At 40.1% G+C, this 15,722-nt stretch overlaps 1 pseudogene; it reads left to right on the forward strand.

Moving 5' to 3' along the window:
* The first annotated feature begins 5,297 nt into the window (after positions 1-5,297).
* Positions 5,298-12,991, forward strand: LOC119745872 (annotated as a pseudogene).
* The last annotated feature ends 2,731 nt before the right edge of the window (positions 12,992-15,722 follow it).

Genomic DNA, 15,722 nt, shown 5'->3' on the forward strand with positions numbered 1-15,722 from the left:
TGCGAAAAAAATGAAAGTACCTATTGTGAACGGAAAAAACACATGAGTTATGGCGCAATGAAGTAGCAGATATTGCAACATGATCCTGAAAAGAAAAACCTCATGGATGTGACTTTGGGTTTTTACCCCGACCTATATTTGGCAAGTCAAGAAAACTTTTGGACCGCAAAATCTATCAAGGTTATAAAAACAAATGATCATGTGCTTCGGCCCTTAAATTGCACAATCTAGACACACTGAGAAAAGAGCGGGTTTTTCCTTCATCGACTTCGGTAGTTTGAACAACGACAAAAAGTGGTACCAGAGCATTTATTTTACAAACCAAGTCAACACATTTTCTTAAATGGCTAAGCTTTACAATTTGGCTGTAACCTACATGAGTATTAATAACTGTACATTATATTTGTTGTCAGAGGCATAATTATGTAATTTTTGTGCACACCTAAATCGATGTGATAGTTGACGAATTTCCTGGACTCTGTAATGGTTCGATTTGACCAGTTCTGACGAAAGAATATACTTTTAGTAGTCTAATAAAGGAACTGGAATAATTACATATACGGTACAATTTTTTAGCCTGGACATGACATAATGTTCTATTATGACTAATATATGCTCGAAACTTGATCCTTACTGCTGACAAGTTGAGTCGTGAAGTGGTGTAGGGCGGGCTGGGAGGGGCAAAAGATGTGCTTAAATTTGAAAACTGAGAAATTGTTTCATATTATGAAGTCCTTTTGCTGCTCCTCAATTTCTACGTCTTGTTCCATACCCCTTCATGACGTTACCACTTTTTTGTAAAAAAAATGTGCAATAAGTTTTAGCTCTTTGTGTAAATTATTAGTTAACACACTTTTCTAACGTTTTATTATATTGATATACATGTATCGAGTATGAACAAAGTAATAAAAAAGAACTTTAATTATGATCTGATAATATTGTTGATGTCCATTTGACTTTCCTTAAAGACGGTCTCCACAGTCCTGTAAAGAGAAAGATTCTGGGCCTTCCAAATCTTCCCGAACGCCAATGAAATCCTGTTTTTGAAATCAACATGTCAGGTGATTTTTTCCAAAGTTGTTTCACTTTTCAGGCCACGGTTTTTCTGGGGAAATCCCTTGTTATTGTTTTAAGTAGTAATGCAGATTTAGGCATGCAGCTTGCAAAGCGATTAATCATGGGTTTTTGTTATCCGGTTTTAAACTTTTGAAATGTCTGACGATGACCAAAGGTCGGACGTTACAGTCTGTGATAATTGCCAGTGGAATAATTAAGTTCCAGTGTGGACGATAATAGTCGAGAAGCTCAAGGAGATCAGCAATTAAAAAAAAAAAAAAACATATAAATTTCCAAAATTCTGACACTTTCACGTTAAGGCCTATGTCAATTCATTGCAGCCAGAATCAACCCCGTATACCTTAGGGACCGGCAGGGATAACTGCCTCTTTCCTTGCCGCGCTTACAGCCACACCTGACCTGTCTTGAGAACTCTCTCGGCTTATAAAGCAGCCAGACCCCAACAATAATTTCTCCAATGAGACACCCTCAAACCAATTTTTTTCATCTACATGTGCTGCTTCAGAATACTCACTGCAATCCAGTCCCTTTAACATGGCAAAGACCCACGGGAGGGCCTATTTTTAGCCCGAGTTGGCCAAATCCAAGCCTAGACCAGGAAATGAAACCCATTTGCTGCATTTCCTGAGCAGAAGTCCTGTCCAACCAGATTTAGCTTTTTGAGTCATGCCTCCTTTGAGATTTGTACTACAAGGAACATAAATTTCACCCTGCAGTTTGAAACAGCCAAAGCAATGATTTCGTGGACACAACAGGGGGCGCTATTTGGGATTGGTAAATCAAGGCAAACAGTTTTAAGCATGATCCCAAATAGCTCCCGTTATTATTGGATATTCCACTTATAAGTATATCCCTTTCTCTGAGAATTTCTAATTGAGGACCAACGGACACTCGATCTACCCACAAAAGTCTACTCTATGGGCGCCATCTTTGACAAACGGTAGCTTGAAACAAGATAAGGCTGTGGTAACATTTAGGTCCGGGTGCGAGTAGTGCGTTTTCCTGCTCAGGTACTCGCAACGAAATTACTTATTATATATCTTGATGTTTACAAGTAAAACGGATCGGTAGAAAAAAAACCGTGATGTGCTTTATCTGGTAGCTACAAACGTTTGCTTGAAATAAGCGTAAATCTTTGTACTTAAAAGGTGTTTGTGCGAAAGCGTCTCTGCCAACAGAGCACACAACAGCGCCCTCTTGTGATTTACTGTTACAATCATCCAATCCTTATCGAACCACGTTTTTTACCGTTAATTCTTGCTCCGTAAAATCCCCGTTTATGACTCCTGATCATCATTTGGCTTAATTACCCAATTACCAGGTTCATTATAAATACCCTCTGTGCGTGAATTACAGAAAGTAAGTACAATTCTGGTTGATTAAGATATGATATTTGGGGGGATTTACTTCATGTTTATTGTCAATTTTGGGTTGCAATTTACGCTGTACTAACGCAGATGGGAATTTACACGTCATGCCATACGCGTGCTTATACACATGTTTGTGGGCACTTTACTGGGGATATTGAGGGTTTCATAGTATTTAGGGTCTTTCCATGAATATAGGTGCTATTATACCCATATTTGGGGTTGTTAATAAGTATTTTGGGACATTTTCATCCATATTTGTGCTCATGTTATGTACATGTTATTGCCAGCCCAGGGGCGGATCCAGGAATTTTCGCAGGGGGTGGGGTTCATCAGCAAAAAATTCTGAAAATGTTCACAGTTTTTTTTCTCCTGACACTTGGCCTCCGTAAAATCTAAAGTGGGGGGGGGGGGGGGGGGGGGGGGGGGGGGGGGCTGGGGGCTGGTACCATATTTCAATAGGGGGGGCTGTTCAAATTCGAATATTATTAACACTAGATTACAGAATGGTGTACCGTATTTTGAACAGGCAAACATTATACCAGTATATCTTTTTTTGGGTGTCACAGCATGGGGGGGGGGGGGGGGGGGGGTTCGACTTATTTTTGGGGAATTTGTATGGAATTTTTTTTTGGACAGAGCTGGGGGCGGGGTTACCCCCCCCCCTCTGGATCCGCGCCTGTGCTTACATGTATATTGTTAATGTTTATTATATGATTAGGGTTTCTAGGCCTGTGACATACTAATTAAGTTCCCCTTTGTATTTATTCTTCCCTTTAGAACCACACACATACTCATAGCATACACAGCACACACATCTATTCCTAACAGTGCCACACTACCCATAACCCTAGTCAATAATAAATCCTGTTACCAGCCCATCACCAGTTTTGGTCGCCTACTTCTTTTTAGTGTTCGTTTATTTTGTCAGATACTTAAATTAAGCTGTGATTGTTTTGCCCATGTTGAGAAGTCATATTATGGTGGTTTTACAGTCATGTGACGAATCGGGGATGCATATCCATTCCTCTGAACAGTCAAGTGGTGGTTGGACCTCAACTTTGCTGATTCATGCGGCGGTTTGCCAGTCAAGTCTATGTCAACAACATGTTTAGGCCTAGCATGTATTTTAGAATCATGGGTCAGTCAGATACTTCAACCGAAGACATGGTACCGACATACATATTAAGGTGGTCGTGTATACGGTTAAAAACATTAATGTTTTTAACACGTCATGGTAAATCTTCTTTACTCCCATCTTCAACCCTTGCCTTAAAGGGAAGATACAACATTTGCAAACATCACAAAACGAAATGATCAAATTATCATGAAATACCTTACTGGATTGTTAGGGAATGACAGTCTAAAGCATCCTGTAAAATCGTGGCTCCTGGTGTGCTATCATTCTCAAGAAAAATGGTATTTTTGCAACGCTGGTCGGCCGACCAGCGTTGGAATAAACTTTTTTTTTTCGAAACCTGCATCTAATTTTTCATAATTAGTTATTCATCGTTTTCTTTGCAATTGATTGCACACCTGTTAAGGAGTACAAGCCTGCTCGACTGATTCTCTGACCTTATACAATTCCCCAAAGTCTATAAATTGCTCCGTTTCATCCTAAGTGGGGTCGGGGAACCAGACTACAAGAACATGATTGGTTTTCTTGGTTTTTCCAACATCTACAAGCCCAAAACGTGAAACAAGTATTTGAACAATATTTGCTATAACATACTAATCCTCCAAATCCATTTATTTCTGAAAATTGCAGCAAAAGCAAATGTTGTACATTCCCTTTAAAGTTGGCTAATGCCCATGGCTACTCCAACGATGGCAGCATTTATATTTCTGGAGGACTACACAAAAAAGGAAACCTATTGACAAATGGAATCTAATATTTTGAGATCCTTTGATTGTTCAGAAGCTTTTTTGATTTTTTTTGGTAATACATATGACAACGGTGCTGTTAAATTACAGGGAATAAGGTTCAGATGCGCACACGACACGTGACAGACGCCTGCGGTGCATCGTCTTTTGGTGCGAATTACTAAGTAAGAATCACAAGGTTGGTGAGGACAAATATGCACAATTTAAACTGCTGCATGTTAGTGCCGTAAAACGTCAAAGGTTATTTGTGGTACCTCGGAAGACGGTCACAACATAACGTCAAGCAGTATTTTTTACGCCACCTACCATAACGCTTATAACATTAACAGTGATCCCAAGTTTTGTTGGCACAGTGCATGCGTGCAGTTGAAGAAATATAGGGTGTAGCACAAGGGCGGATCCGGGGGGGGGGCCAAAGGGGGCCATGCCCCCCCCCCCAAAAAAAAAACGAAACCAATTTTTTTTTTTTTTTATGTGACATCGCAATAAAGGCAGGCAATGAGTACACCACCATCTTTTCCTCAAAAAAACATTGGTTAAAGTGGTCAGAAATTGCCTCAGATCGCACCACAGAGCATCTAGAATCCAAAATTTTTTCGGGGCCCTTAAGCGGGCCCCGAACCCCACGCCGTAATTTTTTTGACCCACGTTTTTGGGGCACCAAAATTTTTTTGGCCCCCCCCCCAAAAAAATTGTGTTCTGGATCCGCCCTTGGTGTAGCAATGTATTGAGTCTTCCAGAGTCTCTAATTTTTACAACTTTATGAATTCCCCAATGCTTATAGGCACCCTTACACAAATTTACAGTTTTGTGACGGTAACGGGCATTTTACAGGCTTCAGTCACCAAAGGTAACTAATACCGACCGTGCATTGACAAAGTTAAATCTGCCAATTCAGTGTGAAACCTGCCCTCACAGGCCGTGTACGCCCATGTTAGACTAGCCACCAATCCGACCCACACGTCTCAAGTTTGTCCTCAATAAGTGCATGTAAAGGCCAGTATAAACACCCACACGTTGGCCTCCATTCATCTCCTGCTGGAGAGGTCAACGTGCTGTTATTCACGGATTACCAAGTCCCACGCGTTTACCAACACACTAGTCATGCAATACCACAATCGTACCAATAAGTCGACGGTACGTGTACTGGGGGAAAAGGGAACGAACTGTGTCCCCTGCAGCAACTCACAATAGAAGTTTCTCACCTACTGTATGAAACCTTTCACTCGGGTCAACTGAGGCTTTTCAAACCCTCCGATCGATACAACTGCTGGTACTGCATGTACATGTACACCGTTGGTGTCACGGAAGTTTTGGGTGAAATCAATGGTGCATATAAAGAACCCAGAACGTTGTACCCGTGTCTTGTACCGCGCTCTCTGAGTGCTCGTACGATGCATACGTTTATACCCGACCCACAACTGATTCAATTATTCAGACGAAACGGCGTGTGATTTGATTTGACGTTTGGAGGGACACCAGTAGCTACAGCCTTGATTGTGGACCTGTTTTCATTGCAGCAGCCGGAGTAAATCGAAACATCGGAATCGACTCTGACTCATACCACGCATACGTCGTTGTCCTGTTTATATCTCAACCCACCCAGTGGAAATGTCGTAGTCATGATGAACATTGCCTCCTATCACATAACTCGAGTGTTCGTCTGGACCACGGACTGAGTTCCTGTTTGCTAATGTCATTGTTCTCAGTGGCACTGTATCATCAAGAATCATCAAGTGTTGTCAAGTTGAGACAGGGTAACTTGGACTTTGACTTCTCCCGCGTCCAAAAACGACAGAGCTTGGTGGTAAATAGCTGGCCTATTGAACGTCACTGCGTTTTCTTATTGAACACATATTTGCGAATGTTCAAACTTGTTGTACAACTGTTAACTGGCGGCTGACTTCGTAAACTGACGTGAACTCCTCTTGGAAGCCACTTGTACCACACTGGGATTTGTAATGGAAGGTACCAACTGTCGCTATTCTGGCTATGGAAAACTGTTCTTCTCCATGGTAGTGATTTTAAACGGTGTGATTTCTTCAACCGCGCAAACCGTTGGAATGATGGGCTCTGCTCCACTGTTGAACGGTAGGCTGTCATTGATTACAACTCTTTGAATAATATCTCAAAACTTTAATTGATTGGTTTTTAATATATTGATATACGGCTGAGTGATTGGTAGATCATTGTAGTTTGGGGTTCAAAGAGATAAAGTAAAGGCGTTTAGTTAATTCTAATTAAAAATTAAATGATGTTTTTGTTATATTTAGTGGCAAGTGTTGCTGCCAAAATACAATTTTAAAAATAGTAAAGAGTGAACTAAAACACAGAAAGACACAGGGAAACATGACAATACCAATCAGGGTTTCGTACTAAAGTACATAATGTAGCATCGCTGATGATGATATAAATTATAACGACTCACCAGTTACATGATTAATAAGAATTTCTGCATGTAGTGCTTTTAAATGATATTTTCGTTACTAATAGGGGGCACCATTTTGGGTTTCCTTTTTTATTTTATTTTACTCACCCTGTATTAAAACCAGACTGGGACCTCGAGTGTTGAAAAACATGCAAAACTAAATCAGGCAAACTTTACTCACTCTGGCTACAAAATTCTCAAAAATCTTCTCAGTGTTTCACCAACCAAGTTCGAAGTCTCAAGTAAATTTTTAAGGGACGCTTTTCTTGAATATTTTGCACCTTGAGAGGAAAGTCAAGTGATATCAATTCGAGGCCAAAGACTAGACTGGTACATGTCCAACCATGGTCCAACTGCTTGAAAAGACTGACCTCTTCATTAAACTGACCAGGAAGAAATGTGAAGAAATGTGTAGAAATAGAGACCAATACACCAGACATGGCAGATGTTTCTTTTGGCTCAGTTGATTGATGCAGTACTGAAGTTTTTTTTGGACTGGTTGTTTCCGGTGCCAGTCTATTTTCTTGTATTGCATGTTTTCAATACCTTATGTTTTGGACTCTTATACACAGTATTAAGTCCCAAATTTTTGGACTATATCAGAACATGACCATTTAGTTCCTGCATATATCCACACTTTGTGTTGGAGTGCCTTCCAATATTTCATTCATTGCTTGTTGTTATTATTTATTCACAATTCCTATAGGGAATGGATCCCACACTCAAGGACGTCCAAATCCGTTGAACAAACTCATGGTTATTTACTTTGTCTCGGGTTCTCAACATCCTCCGGGAAAGCTACAAAACTTAAGTTCTATCAATGCTTTCGTTATTTCCGTGTTCTTTGGCATGCAGCCAGAGGGTCGTTTCAGCGGGTACATTTAATGCCTTTCCCTTATTATCGTTATATGAATGACTACAATTAATTAATCAAATCAAATGTTTGTCTTTTATCTTTCTCTAGGTCAACGGTCACATTTCAAGAAACTTATCAAGTTTCCAGATCTAACAGATATTACACAAATTGCGGACTTTTGGTTGGAAAAAGTGCACGCGGTATAGGTACGTGAAAAGAGACTTTCATGATTTATACACATTCCAAAATAACCCACTAATATTTAAAAAACCCATAATGTTTAAGAAATCTCGGCAACGATCACAAAGCAATACTGCAATGACAGTTCAACTGTATGGAAAGATTAATCGGAAATGTAATCAGAATTTTTATCTTGCTGTTTGTACTCGTTTGAGAACCCTTGAACCTTAAGTGCACTTTCGGGAAATATTTCAAATACTTGTGTATTTATGGAAACGATGCTTTATGGAAACTTTCGAATCAAACTGTTTGCATTCTTCCATTATATTATGACATTCTTTTTATTCCACTGCTCTCATTTTTTGATGTACAAGTACCAGATAGACCCATTTTGTTCGGAATCAGACCGCCATAACAAAACACCATTGTTATGTAAATGTACCCTTTTTATCTCACCTCCAGGGTTGTGTACACTACTCAGACCAGGGTTGCGTATAGAGACAGCTACAATATAGTATTCACCTGCTGTAACGGATGGGTCATGCAGGCTGATGGGTCCTGCCAACAAAATATTTCAGGTAATGACATCACAGAAACAAACAGGTACCGAAAATAGCCTGGAAACAAATGACAAGCTTTTGAAGCTATAACTTCGGACACATCGAACGATGGCTATTTTAAAGCAAGAATCAACATTGAATACATCCACTGCTAGCATTATATTTCAATCTATGTATTGCTACTAAAGTGTAACATGGATACTTTTTGAAGACTTTTATTTGACAGTTCAAGTGTTTCAACAAAGATTTTGTGTTCTTATCTTACCTTCTTTTTTTTTTTGGGGGGGGGTGTATTGTCTTTTCACGTTTGACACAATTTAGAATAATGTCATGATGTATTCATTATGTACTCCATATTTTATGCAGAAGAAATAACAACTCAATCACAACTAACGGATCCATTGACGCCCTCCAAGGCCAACGCAGCCACGCCCACCATTTCCAACGGGACCGCCGTCCTCGCACCCAAGTGGCCGCCCTCGTCCCCGTCCTTGGTCTCCAGTACCGGTGTTTCCGGCTCACCACCGGGGGAAATCGCTAAGGCGGACGGGCCCAGGACCCTTGGGAAAGGTGGTGAATCACAGACGGGCTCGGACGGCGGACGTATTGGGATGATTGGTGGGCTGGTGGGTGTGGCGGTGGCTGTGGTTGTCATGATTTCACTGATCATCATCTTTGTGTCGAAGAGGAAGCGCCGAGCAAGAGAAAAGCGGTAAGAAGGATCTCAATTCAATTATATTAATTTGAGCCAATCAACTACCATCTTGTTTCCAAAAAAAAATGAACGGTCACTCTATTGGAGCAAAGGATCGCTCAATCAAATAAAAGCAAGTGACAAGACAAAAAGAGTGACATTCAATCGGAAAGATTTGAGTTTTCACCCGCGTTTTCAATTGAGTGATTCTTGTTTAATGTATTTCAATGTAAAAACTAGTGATTTTCATTCTTAATCGCCTTATTCCTAGTTTGACTCTTTGGATATTAGTGTATTTTACTGCACCTTAGGACGAGCTAGCATGCACTTTGGAACGATATACTGGTCTGATGAGTACTAATGAAGCGACATGGGGCTCATAAACAGTATCAGTCACAGACCTGTCAACACCAAAATGAATACTAACTCTGAAATTGCCAGTTTTCAATACATGCAGCGGGCCAAAATCAAACTCAAAGGGGTGGTCGTTTTTTTTCTTTTCAGGTGAACCTCAATCTGAAAGCCCTGTTGTACCATTCTATTTTCTGTCAAACATCTTTTAACCTATTTTTCATCCCGTTTTATTATCGTTACCTCTAAAACTACTTCTACTTAGTTTGTTGTTCGATACTGTAGATATTGAACTCAGTATCCCCAATGTTATGTGCCATTAGATATCTCCTGTTCTGCACAATCCAGATAGGCCCCCTATATAAATATCGCAATTCTTAAAAAAGTCCGAGTTTATGCTCATTGTGTGGTGACGGGTCACATGGGCCCATATGCAAACAATCAGAATTGCAGGAAACGAGGCCAAGGTGTGAAGCCTCGACATAACAATCGCACGGAGTGAAATTTGAACATGAGAAAAACAACGGAATTGATTTACCAGAATGATTGGTCATCATACTCCTAATCAAGAAATGGAATGCCTCTGTTGATTGAAACGATTCTTTCAACTCGGAATGCGATACCAGCTACAGTTGGTATACATGCCGATACGTTTACATAACTTTGAATAAAGTACACATATTTCGTTTCCGGGTTTTTTTTCCATTTGAATGACAAGGAAGGATATGGTAGACTTTGAGAGGTATAACGTACCAAAAAAAAAAACTCCGGCCACATATTTTAGCCTAACCAGGCGATAACGTTCTAATTCGCTAATGTTCATTTTGATTTTTATACATTTTTAACAGTTTAACCAAATCCAGTGGAAATGGCACAGAAAATCGAGCAATTATAGTTTGAAGAGGCGCTATTATGTTTTCAATCTTAATCAACCCAACAAGAGCGATATTTTCTTGCCAGTGCTAAGCATGTTTCGATCGAAAGTAACCAATCACAGAGCTCAAAAAGACTGTGCCTTTACATTAAACATTTTAACTGTTTTTCGCACAGACGCAATTCTGATCCTGACGTTGTGTTTCAGCTGCTCAATTCCAGCTCGCCAGCTCGAGGTAGGAATTTCCCTTTGAATTTAAGATAAATATTTAAATTTATAATTAATTTGAGGTGTTTTTTTTTTTAAATCTGCCCGAGGATTATCATTTTTCGATCAGACCGTAATGCAAAACTTGTTGCAGTGACTTATCACTTTATATTTGACGATAAGCTCTTGGCATAGTAGTGTTTGGAAATTAATATGAAAGGTTTTTATTTTCCAACTGATTTAATAAACGGAAAAGACTTGGTATTTGAAGAACAAAAGAAACAATTCAAATTCTTGCGTTTATTTTGTGAGGGATATTTTATTAACAACATTGTGTTTGTTTTTGATGATCTCTGACGACTAGTCTGTTACCAAAAAAAAATGATTGTAATTTGGATAATGTTGTTACTTCGTCAGCTCCAGTTCCAGACATTTACGCCGAGATACCGGACCGAGACGGAAACGCCAATTCCCCCGGGGCACGGGCAGATGACACCGCTCTAAAAGGAGCCTCGTTCGAAGACTACGAAGTTGCTTTCATCAACAACAAACAGCCGTCTGGTCAGGCCAACACCTACCAAGACCCAAACGAGGCTGGTATTCATCGTCGTGCGCCCAGTGCAGCTAGTGACGGTTCACCAACGATGAAGAAAGTAGACATGGAGATTACCCTCGGACCAAACGGTGTCGTGTACACGAAAACACACGACACCGAGACGACTGAAGGAGTAGTGTCACCGTATCAGAACGTACCCGGGTTGGACACTGTCATAGCGGCACCAGACATCTACGATACTGTGGGTGGGAACGAGGTTGCTCCTGCTGCCTATAATCACCTAGATGGTACCATTCCTACAGATCCAGATGATGAGGCATATAACATGATCGTAATAGGACCAAGCAACACGAAGCACGAGCCATACGACAAGCTAGATAGGCAGCGTGGTGGCTCCCGCCTCTCTGGGGACGATCAGCTGGACACGCCGATACCAGCAGCTTCCGGTTATGCGTCTCTCGGTCTCGAAAGCCACCTGGGCTACGACAAGCTTGCAAGACACGAAAGCCATGGTGTCGATCCCGACAGAAAGGCCGGTACTACGGGACCGAATACCTACGACGAACTCGGTGCACAGGGTCGACCAGTGGAGTATGATAAGCTAACACGACGGGGATCTGCTGATCGTGGCTTGAACGATTCGGGAAGCAAGAATAATGGCGCCCTGAACAGCGTACCGAACGGGAACTTGGTCGGTAATAAGTACGACACAATTGAGGTGAAAAAGCCGGCTGATGGGGAAATTTACGAAAATCTCCCCAAGAAAACCCTCCCGAAAGGACTAGCAGTGAAACTACCAGGACCAGACTGTGAGAATCAGGAACATGCTTGGATTCCAGACGATGACCCGCCAACATCTCCACCACTGTCATCTCCGGCCGTGCGTCCTGTCTATGACGTCATTCCAGGGCCAAAGCGCATGCCAACCGCGCCGGTTTACGACATCTTGCCAAAGTCACCTGAGCCGAGAGGTGGCGCCCCAGTCTACGACACGCCCCCTGTCGTCACGAAACTTACGCAACGAGGTAGCATCGACGTGCCGATTCCCCCAGTGGTGGGAGGGGCTAGGCCTGTTTATGACACGCCCCCGGTAAGGTCCGATAATACTTCCCCTTTGCAGTTTGAAGAAACTTGCCCACTGTATGAGAACACACCCACCGGTCGCATTTAGCCCAACCCAACCTCTAGGCATATTATTTTCATCACCATAACAACAATCATGTTACAACAAGTTGCACACAATCGGCAACTCTTTCAATTATCTTTGGATGTTTGTTATGTCAAAAGATGGAAGTCTTCTCATACACATGCGCTGCTGCCACATGAAAAGCATCACGATCTCCAGAAATATTAAATAAAATATGCAAATTGTAATCGCAATAAGTAAATGAGGCTACTTGTTTGTTTACGCAGAAGATATAGCTTCTCCTTTTTAACACAATGTACATGCACAAAGATAAGTTTTTGCAATACGAAAGCGTAATTTTGTGATGAATTCGCAAACTTAATGGACTTTACACAGATTTTAAAGTACAATGTACATGTACGTAATTTTTACTAAACAAGATTTTCATATTTCATCTGGTAAAAAAGAGAGTGCTCAATAAAAATTGATGTTTTGTTTTTACTTACTAAAGGCCTATGGATGCGCGTTAGACAAAGCAATATATGTCCTTGCATTATTGGTGGGTTGGGAAAAATCCACGTAAATGATTAATCACATTTTACTCCAATTAATAATTGTTTTAGTAATTTGCTGTTTATGGATCAGTGTGTCTTATTATATAAAACTCACTTCGAGAACATCTGAGATATAGCGAAGATATGTGCAAGTAAGATTTGAATTTGAACATGCAGTCTTGCAATGAGTCTCATTGTACAGGGTGAGTACAAAAAAAACGAAACTCAAATGTCGGGACCATTTCTGTAGTGAAGTTCTGCATGTAGCACTTTCAAAATCTAGGATATAAAAGCCCAATTCATAAATTTTCGTTTAGTACAGGAATCATTCAAATCACTCATGAACTTTTCAAGTTACGGAGTTTTAAACGCAGCCGCCGTTTTAAGGTTCTGTCCACGGATCACACAAAAGGTGTGTGTTCTTTCAGCAAAACGAAAACAATTCACACACATCCTTAGTTCAGTGTTCTCTCAAGAACTTTACTTAAACAATTGTCCCGACATTTTTTTTTTAACTCACCCTGTAGTATAGGCTCTGAGAGACATTGCAACAGGGACATTACTGGGGTCCAATTTACTATTCTAAAGGGGGCACACGGCAGGGGCGAGTAAGATGGGGGTGGGATTGGGGGAATGCCCCTATGCGCACCCCCAATATGCGTGCGTGTGATAATCTGCCATATGCACCCACCGTCATTTCCTATAGTTGGTTGTCAAAATAGCAACGGTCCAATTTGACGTGAACTGTTGGCATGTGCGAACTTCATATCCTTCACAGCCATATTTGTGCATCGTCCGCTGTTATCTTTAATCGCAGATGGTTATATAACGAAGCACAATACAATGAACCCTCATTTTAGTAATCGCTTGCGATAAGCTATATTATAAGAGGTTTTACGATCCTACGTTATTGAGCTCTGTCGATAAAAAAAGTATCGTGATTGAACAAATTCTCAACTCGAAATTGAAAATGAATAAAACTGCTGCAAACTGCTGACGGACTGGAATAACCTGAAATATTCAATGAAAAAAGTATTAAAGTGGTCTGATATTTCAGCCTTATATAGCAAGGTTTTCAACAGAGGCAAAATTCTCAACTCAAGTAAGTTACTTTAGAAATCAGATATCGTTGTTGATATTTGTTTTAAGAATGTACATTCTTAGTTATATAAGGTTGTAATCTACACTTTTAATTCTTAATAATATTTACTTTTAGTATAATTGATCTGAAGTTGTAATAGTGAGTCCGAGCATTATTAAGTTTTCTGTACGTACACTTACTGAATGAAAACAGGTGGTGAGATTTTACTCATTCTTGTATAGCCCTTTCTCTCAAAATACATAAATAAATGCTGCTATTCATAATTCCAAATGTCCTCTACCTTAAGAAATTCAAACAGTTGCTTTCCCTTTTTTATGTGAAAAAAAAACTCGTACTCACAAAATCTATTGCAAGAGTTGCTTTTAAGGAATCTCAAACAAGTGGAAAAAATTTGCACATGTAAATGGTTACAGTGTATGCAAAGGAAAGGTAGGGCTCGAGGCTGATTCCCCCCCCCCCCCCAAAGAATACTGTTGGTATACTTCGTTGTGAAAATCAGCGGAGATATTAAAAGTTCTCTGATTTTCCCATAATTATACACATGCTTTCTTTATCGCAACCTTAAAATCAACCTTGACACCCAAATATCAGATTTTGACTTTGGCAGGACGTCATCGATCTTTTCCCTCTGTAAAGAAAATCACTTTTAGCCGGAACCCTCATAAAACCATTTGCTCTACTGACTTCTGCTAAAGCAGTCAAAGCGTGTTGCCATGGTGACTGAGCAATGCGTAAGACGGAAGTTGAGTTCCTGTGTTATCAGTATCATACGCCCTCGGCCCGTCCGGTTGCATGGAAGATTGCAGGCCTGTTAGAAGCCCAAATTGCCTACGCCGACCTTATCATGATATGGATACAATGTACATGTGTGTACATGTACTGTCAATTTCACTCTTCAAGCAAAGTACCTAATGATGTAATGACAGAAAGCTTGCTCCAAGTGAAGACAGGACTACATGTATTATCAATACCCTGTGAAATTATCGATCACCGTGGAGTATAGGCCATTGCAAGATCTGTCCAGATTACAAGGTTGTCCGCGAGAGATTGGTGTTTTCCAATGTTAATTGTTGTCATTGGTCTATTGTGATATCTGTTGTGGTCTATGTCATCCATCGGAAATGTGTGGGGTGGTTTTAAAACAATGGCCTTTCACGCCGGTATCATTACACATATCCCTTGTTTGATCATGCTGGGGTGAAAACTTGGCGCTTTTTTATCATTGATTAAATTCAGGTTGTGCTTATTTCCTCAACCATTAAAAAACAAAACAAAGAAAATTTAAATTTCGATTAATTCACATTTATTTCCATTTCACAGTGCATTAAAAAGCTAAATATAGATTAACACTTGGTGTATACTTAAACAAGTATATATTAAATATTTAATTGAAATTAACAAAGGTGGAAATGGAAGCATGTCCCAGTAAGCGGTTTCTTGAGCTGGGGATGCCGTACAAGACAAAACAGACGGACAACTAAACATTGAATCAAGAAAACGGACAAACAAAAAAACTATTAAATTATAACGGGCCTAAATAGAGTATTAAACAAACTCAGTAAGGTCATACTATAAGTAATTCACAAAAAGCAGTTGTACATAACAGGTGCATTTTAATTTTAGTTTAAATAAAACTCTCAATACATGCTTTCAGCCGTCATGAAATTTGTGTGTGGAGGAGTTTTGGATTGTGATACATGGATCTGTCACCACATTAGATACTTGGAATGGCTGAACTATAACGTTTCCTTATAACAGAACGACATGCCATTTCATGCTTCATTAATTAATTACTCCTTCATATGGTTCATTAATTAACCTTTCAAGATATTGGACAAAATTAACTATAAGAGTGGTTTAGACTTATCATGTATATAACAGTCTGGCTTATCATAAGTAGGCTAAA

Source organism: Patiria miniata, unplaced genomic scaffold (assembly GCF_015706575.1).
Source record: "Patiria miniata isolate m_02_andy unplaced genomic scaffold, ASM1570657v1 HiC_scaffold_7, whole genome shotgun sequence".
In the NCBI taxonomy this organism is placed as follows: Eukaryota; Metazoa; Echinodermata; class Asteroidea; order Valvatida; family Asterinidae; genus Patiria; species Patiria miniata.